At 39.5% G+C, this 8,426-nt stretch overlaps 1 pseudogene; it reads left to right on the top strand.

Moving 5' to 3' along the window:
• Window positions 1-8,026, top strand: LOC128500954 (cytochrome P450 4B1-like; annotated as a pseudogene).
• The last annotated feature ends 400 nt before the right edge of the window (window positions 8,027-8,426 follow it).

Here is an 8,426-nt window from a genome sequence, read left to right as displayed (position 1 = left end):
CTTGCATCATCAGCGACTATCGTTAACATGGCATACCATGCGCTGCTCGATCCAGGAACTCTCAACATAACTCAGCTCTGTCAATGGGCCGGTTGGCTCGTCTTCTTGCTGCTGCTTTACAAAGTTTCCAAGCTTTACCTAAAGCACAGGGAGTTAGTCTCAGCCTTCAGTCCTTTCCCGGGACCTAAGACCCACTGGCTCTATGGAAATGCCCACGAGGTAAGCTGTTGTGGTCGTGGCCTGTTTTATGCAAAATTATGCTAATGTTTAAATACACAATTTCGACAAAACACATCTAACAATACAACAATAAATCTGATTCAGGAATACAGTTAAATTATGTAAAGACGAATACCAACAGATGTTATGATATATAATGATATACTTAATACCTCTAGCGGTAAAAACAAAATATATCGAAACAGGTTACCATAACAAACAGTCAACAATTATATTCTAATAACATTGTGATGTACTTAACTTCAGAGAGTATCAGCATATCAAATGACTCCTTTGGTGTTCAGTTTCCAAAATGGCTCTAGATACCAGGTTCATATAAAAGACTTTAAAGGATTCTTTCAGTAGTTGCTTTATAAATTCTTAGTTACAATACTAGGCACTAAACTAGTCCTAGCTTCTTGCCACTTAACTCGCCCAAGATGGAAGAGCAGCTTTCTATTTCATGCTTTTTCTCTGGCAAACTTTCGCAGCTCCCTTAACTTCTGCCGCGCTGCTTCCTTCCTCTCCTTCCAGTCTCCTCTCCCTCTCCTCCTTCTTCCTGGAGTTCCTGATATCCCATTGTTCCTGGTATAGCCCACATGGCTTTTCATGTAGGTAGCCATTATCTATGGCCTTAGATAAACAATAGATGTACACATCACTCACTCTCTAGTGCTACCTGGTGGTAGAGGTAACGCACTTCTTAAACAATAGAAGTATAAACAATAGAACTAATTGATATTGTAATATATGCCACAGTTAGGGGAGTGGTTTATCCAAAGGGAGATACAGATATTGCGTTTGTGACGTGAATCACTAATAATGGACGATGCAATCCATGTCCTCAACATAAGCTAAAAAGCAAACAACTTTTACCATTACCTTGATATGATGAGTAAATCAGGGCTTACATCATACCTGCGCCATAAAAACCTTTCAATGGAATTAGCATTTTTTATACATAGTATCGATGCGAGGGTTGAGGTCTCCGTTTTTTTGTCACATTCTGGAAAGCGTTGATACAAAATAACGTAGACGATGTCGCATTTGTGATAATCCTGCTGGCACAAAAATCCAACTGTAGAATATGGTGCTCCATGATGATGTCATTAAGTGACGGAGCCAATTTTTTTTTTTAATTCAATCTATATTGTTGCATATTGAAAACAGATTAACAAGAGTCTCGTTATTTATTTATTACCCCAGTTCACCCAGGATGGAAAAGATATGGACGTCATGCTTGGTTATGCCGGAAAATATCCTTACGGTTACACGTTGTGGATGGGACATTTTTTTCCTGCTCTCATGATCTGCCATCCTGATTACGCAAAAGCCATTCTTTCCAGACAAGGTAAGACATAACAATATTTATTAATTAACACACGTATGTGCACAGGAGGTCCGCTAGCCAACCACGCAGATATTAATTCATCGTATTATTATTATTAATCAGCAGACATTCATTGAACAAAATATAGATTGACTAATAACTAAGCACCACAAAATGTGGTTTAAATGTTAAACTACTATTTTTAGTGTAAAAATGTGTACTTACAAAGCAATTACTTAATGGGGAGGAAAAATAGTCCAAATGGTGTAAACAAGAAGTCAAGATCGCTGCTCCTATAATATACACTTAATATTCTTTCCAATTACATATATGTTGCTTGCCTTAATCTGTACGCACCGTCACAGAGTGTAACAAGCAATGGCCGTATAAAAGAAAACCGCATTGCACCGCGGGAGCAGCTGTTTTTTAACCTTTTGGATATGGGAAATCAATACATCTGCTTAAAAAAAAAGGAATTGTATAATCAGATAAAGGAAAAACTACCTTATCAACGACTATGACTTGTAATATTTCTGTAAAAAGAAGATTTTGCCATTTACCTTTTTTTTTTTTTACATAATTGCAATTTTGTACAATTATTTTCTCTCTTTGTTTTTACAGATCCTAAGAGTGTCTTGGTGTATGGCTTTGCTATTCCCTGGATAGGTAAGTCATACATATAATTACAGATTGTAATTAGTCTATGCGTCGATGTATTTACAGTATCGTCTCTGTGTGTTTTAGGGAAAGGGCTGTTGGTCCTGTCGGGACCGAAGTGGTTCCAGCACCGGCGGCTGCTGACTCCTGCGTTTCACTACGATGTGCTGAAGCCGTACGTCAGGCTGACATCAGATTGTACCAATGTCATGCTGGTAATAATTCCCTGAAAGAAACTATCATAGTGATTGTTGATTTGTCTTATTGTCACCTTCTGGATCGGGGGCGAGTAAAGCCTCATCAGCCCCGTGCCGCTTTACACACTAGCACACATACTTACACACATACTCTCTAAATAACACACACACGTACATACTCACACTAACGCACACCTACACATACACACTCAACACAAACACACGCTAACACATCCATCCAACACACACACATGCTTACACACACTTACACATACTTACACTTACTCATTTTTACACACAGACACTTAGAGATACCTTCATACATGCACATGCCCTTACCTCATTCGGGGACTAAATGAAAAATAGTTAGATTTGTTGATAAAGATATTTTTGTGGCTCATACATCTGAATTAAAGGAAAAGTAAAACAAATATTACTTAAAAAAAGCCTTTTTTTCTTTAAATCATGTTTAAAAATACACTTGCACATTTCAGAGTCTTATGCAGTGGTGTATTCTGGTCTAGGCCAATTAGTCCCAGGCGGCAGCAAACCCTCTGCCACAAATCAGAAAGCCAGTTGCCCGCTTTGGCAATCAGAATCCCTGTACCATCTGTTAAGAGAGTCAATTAAATGGGCGATGCATGAATTCCCCTACCGGGGCACTAACAGTAAGGAGGGCAGCGTATAGGGGGCGGCTGGTGGCGATGCCCTGGGTTAGGCCTAGGGCAACGCTGAAGATAGATACGCTACTGGCCATGCATGTTCCAAATGAACCCTCTCCGGGCGTAGACTGATGACGTATCATCGATCGTCCAACTTTTCACCTTTAGAAATTCTAATTTTTACAGGGAAACTGGGAGAAATTGGTGTCAGATCAGAAGCCAGTAGAGCTTTTCCACCATGTCAGCCTCATGACTCTGGACACCATCATGAAATGTGCCTTCAGTTATCAAAGCAACTGCCAGACTGATAGGTCAGTATTCGACAGCTGACAGTGCCAATGAGCGCCATATTGCAACGGGCATTAACCCATTATTCCTCTTCTCTTTTGTGCAGTGACAATGATTACATCAAATCTGTGTATGAACTCTCCTATTTGATAGAAAGAAGACTCTGTATTTTTCCATACCATAATGACCTTATATACTACTTCAGCTCCCATGGACAGCGATTTCGAAAAGCCCTGAAAGTTGCCCATGAACACACAGGTCATTCACCCGTACATTTCATTAACAAACGTATTCTCTCCGTATGATGCAGGCTGAATGTAACTATTACTTTCAGGATTTAATGGTGAGCCCATTCCTTTTATAATAAAAAAAATTCATAAAATTGGGTAAGTATATAGATATTTATCTGTCATTGACCACTAAAAAAAGGGTCATTGAAGACCATAGTCATTTGTGTTTAGGCTCTGGTATATATTTGTATTAAGAGCTTTTTAAAAGTAATGGGGTAACCAAGCTAATTATGGTTACATTCTAAAAAAAGGGACATTATTATCAATGTTATAGTTATTAGTCTGGTTAGTAAAATTATTCTAAATTTCTTGTTGTTCCAAACAGAGAGAGTAATCAAACAGAGGAAAGAATCTCTCAAACTGGATAAGATCAGCAAGAAGAGGCATTTGGATTTCCTCGATATTCTTCTTTTTGCCAAGGTATGGCCTCCGAACGTAGACTAGTTTTTCCTCTGTGTAGGTGCGGTATGATTATTAACATTGATTGTTAGTCGGCTTGGAAACCGTTTTTAATTTTCTCCTGAACAGGATGAAAATGGTCAGGGTCTGTCGGATGAGGACCTGCGAGCAGAAGTGGACACCTTCATGTTTGAGGGACACGATACTACGGCCAGCGGGATCTCCTGGATCCTTTACTGTTTGGCCAAATACCCCGAGCATCAAGAGAAATGTCGGGAGGAGATCAGGGAGGTCCTGGGGGACAGAGACTTTGTAGAGTGGTACGTTCAACATCGCCACAATATTGGCCGTGATTGGGTTGTATGGTGCATCATATTTGTGATCACATCTATGGAACTACCTTAAAATATCAGTTTCTTACGTTTCTAATGACTCTATTGATTGCTTTTCCAGGGAAGACCTGGGGAAGATGCCGTACACCACTTTGTGCATAAAGGAGAGCTTGCGGCTCTTCCCTCCGGTACCAGAAGTGGCCCGCGAATTGGATAAGCCAATCACATTCTGCGATGGGCGCAGTTTACCAAAAGGTCAGCATTTAGCTGTGTATTGACATTAGTTAATAGTTCAGAAGTGTGTTTAAGTCAGTTAATGTATAAAAGGAAATCAGAGGCCCAATAGATACCTACATAAAACTAGATTTCAACACCGATGGGAGGACTACTTCTAAATAAAAATGAGATGAAGGTTGAAAATAATATTTCTATGAAATGAGATTTATTGTTTACCATATAATACCGTATCTGCTCGATTATAAGACGAGGTCTTTTTCAGAGCAAATGCTCTGAAAAATACCCCTCGTCTTATAATCGAGGTCGTCTTTTATTCAGACCTCAAAAAAATGTCTGCTGGGGCCAGGCTGCTTACCGATGCTTTGGTCGCGAGCAGCGTATCTTCTGCAGCAGGAGAACAGGAAGCTAGCAGAGAGTCACATAATTCTGCCTCCCCCCTCCTTCCTCTGGGGGCGGGGCCAGAGAAGTTGCTCGCACAGCCGGGCCCCTGCAGAAGTCTGCGAGTGAGAGATCTGCTGTTCAGGTAAGGGGGTGGGGGAGGGTTTTTGTGATTAATGTGTGAAGTATGTGTGATTAATGGAATGAATGAGTATTTAAATGTTTGTGAATGAGTGTGCATAGATGTGTAGGGGGGGGGTCGTGGTGGTAGCATGGCATAGGGAGGCTGTACTCCTGTACTCACACTCCTATCATCCCCAGGTTCCAGCATGTACTGGCTGCCTTGGCTTGATAGGAGTGTGATTGCTGTTAGCAGTTAGATATATATATATATATATATATATATATATATATATATATACCTCCAGAAATGCCTTTTAACCCCCTATATGCCACTCTGCCCCATGATATGCCTTGTAACCCCCTATATGCCACTTTGCCCCATGATATGCCTTTTAACCCCCTATATGCCACTCTGGCATATATGGGGTTAAAAGGCATATCATGGGGCAGAGTGGCATATAGGAGGGTATAAGACATTTCTGGAGACAGAGTGGCATTTAGAGGGTTAAAAGGCACATCATGGGGCAGAGTGGCAAATAGGGGGTATGAGGCATTTGTGGGGGCAGAGTGGCAACCCTGGGGGCAGATGTGCATAACTGGGGGAAGCAGGTTGGCAAATAAAAGGAAATAAAAAATATATATTTTTCTCAATCATAGCTTTTATTAAATATGAAAAAATTGTTTACATGTATTAATATTTACTAGTAAAAAGGTAGTCTTATATTCAGGCTTTTTGTTTTTTTCCTAAATTAATATTTAGATTTTGGGGGGTCGTCTTATAATCAGGGTCGTCTTCTAATCTACCAAATACGGTAGCTAAACATGGCTTTTTTATACGGAAACCAAAAGTGAATTTACAATCTAGACTATTTAGAGAGATCTTTGGGATCTTCTACTGGAGTAATTCCAACAGTCATGCGTAAAAACAGATGGAAACTAGTTTCTGGAATATAGCGGGCATCTAGGCATTAGAGTCATCATGTCGCAACTTTTGTGGCACAAAAATCTCCGGAAACACGTTTATTTTCCCTAGTTTAATTTTGCGAGTACCCACAAAGCATTGCCACATTATGCCAAATCCATTGGTAGTAGGGGATATCTACATGACGTCACAGAATGATATCCTCACCCGTTCCTTTACCTCTGACAGGCGCTGTTGTGGTGTTGAATTTTTATGCCTTGGGCAGAAATCCCAGCATATGGCAAGACCCTGAGGTAATAAGACGGACGCTTTTTCACACATTGTGTTCTCGATGCATTTATATTAAATCAAATTCAGGTGTATATATAATGCTGGTCAGATGATTTTTCTGAAGATAGGAAATACATCATGCAGGGCTCAACTTACAGCTATCCACACCTCATGCTTACATGACCTTGGCGTTGGTCATAACATTTCACCTTACTTAATCACGTTTATGAATGCTTCCAGGTTTACAACCCCATTGACAGCATTAAGGCAAAGACACTTGGTATTCTTGTATTGTATTCTTTCGATACATGTGGAACATCAGGACCACCTTCTGTTTTTTCAGGTTTTTGACCCAACGAGATTTTCGTCTGAAAATACATCTGGCAGACACCCCTTTGCCTTCCTGCCCTTTTCGGCCGGGCCAAGGTAAGTCAATTAGAAGCCTGTATTGTAAAACTCGAGAACGCTGGGGTTTCTACTTCTTCTCTGCAGCTATTGTACTTTATGCCAGAATGAGAGCGTGGTTAAAAACTGGCCAGAGTAATCCAGTCCATGCGATACAAGACCCTGTGAGCGACTTGATCACCTGCGATGTCAGCTACTGCAGAACGTAGACGCTTAACTGAGCCTCGGCTAAAGCAATATGGCAATACATTGTTATTGAACCGGCACCGTATGAGCGTATGAATTATACAATTACTTTTATGATCTGTTCATTCATGTTACAATATACGGTGGGTGTAGGTAGATATAAATGTTTACAGGTTTCTCGAACAGACTGGAGATTGTACAAAAACCCTTAATTACCAAATCCGACCAACAGACCACCTATAGACTGCAAGTTCGCAAGTGCAGACCCTCTTCTTCTGTACCAGTTTGTCTTAACGGGTGTTCAATTTTGATCAATTGTTGTTAGTAATTTTGTATTCTCTCCTATTATAATAGCACTATGGAAACCACTGGTGCTATTACATTAAAACATGCAATAGCTATCCTGTTAACACTACCTTACACAATGCATCGTCCTTTGCTTCTATTAAAGCTCTCAATATGGCAAGGTGCAGTAGGAATAGTATACGTAGATTATTTTCTTTCTTAAATACAGATTAAAAGACAAAGCTGAGAATGGTAGACGTTGAAGTGCACCAATGGTAACCCAAGAAACATAGAATTTGATGGCAGATCAGATTAGACCCATTTGGCCCATCTAGTCTGCCCATAGATTCAGGATAGCTACATGCCTACCCCATGCATGTTTAAATACCCTCACTGTATTAGCCTCTAATAAAGCCTGTTGTGTTTTCGCGCAGGAACTGCATCGGACAGAACTTTGCTATGAATGAGATGAAAGTGGCAGTGTCCCTGATCTTAAAGAGATTCAAGCTGTTACCTGATCCTGAAAATGAGCCACTCAAAGTCCGACAGGTGGTCTTACGCTCCCTTAATGGAATTCATGTCTACCTGAAGAAAGTAGAAGCTTAAGAAGAGGAAGACTGTGGGAGATACATATATTTTATGAGATCTCCTGGATACAGACCTGAATTTTTTTACATTTTGTTAATTTTTTTAGTATAATTTTTTTTATAAAGTAATGAAAATCGCTAATTATTTTCTTATTTAATAACAAACAACCACTGGTGTATCTCCATTCATCTACTTGTAACTATTTGTATTATGCTGTGCTCTGTACTTGCAATTCCACCTATAGCCACTAGGGTGTGAAGCAAAATGGGCCACAAATGCACAGATGGACTGCATCCTCCCTGTGCTGCTTTTATAGGGTATTCTGTGTCATCCTTTCTGGCCCAAGATTCAAAGTACCGTATATGTCTGCTATACAAATTGTAATTTCTACACAGGCAAGATGAATTATATGATGTGGTTTCACAATGAAAATGTAAAAAAAATGTTTTTAAAAAAATACAAATGGTAAAAATGTAAACAAATCTGTCAATAAACATGTATTATCCATAAAAAAAGGTTTTCCCCCAAATGCTTGATTTCCATGTTTCTGTATATTTTAATGCAAGACTTATTATGGTCATTTTTTTATTGTGAAAGTAAGAGAAACACTGATGGATTATTATTATTATTATTGTTTTATATAGCGCCATCATACTCT

Source organism: Spea bombifrons, chromosome 6 (assembly GCF_027358695.1).
Source record: "Spea bombifrons isolate aSpeBom1 chromosome 6, aSpeBom1.2.pri, whole genome shotgun sequence".
NCBI classification, from domain to species: domain Eukaryota; kingdom Metazoa; phylum Chordata; class Amphibia; order Anura; family Pelobatidae; genus Spea; species Spea bombifrons.
The sequence above is the reverse complement of the archived record's forward strand: the minus strand, read 5'-3'. Positions and strand labels throughout refer to the sequence as shown.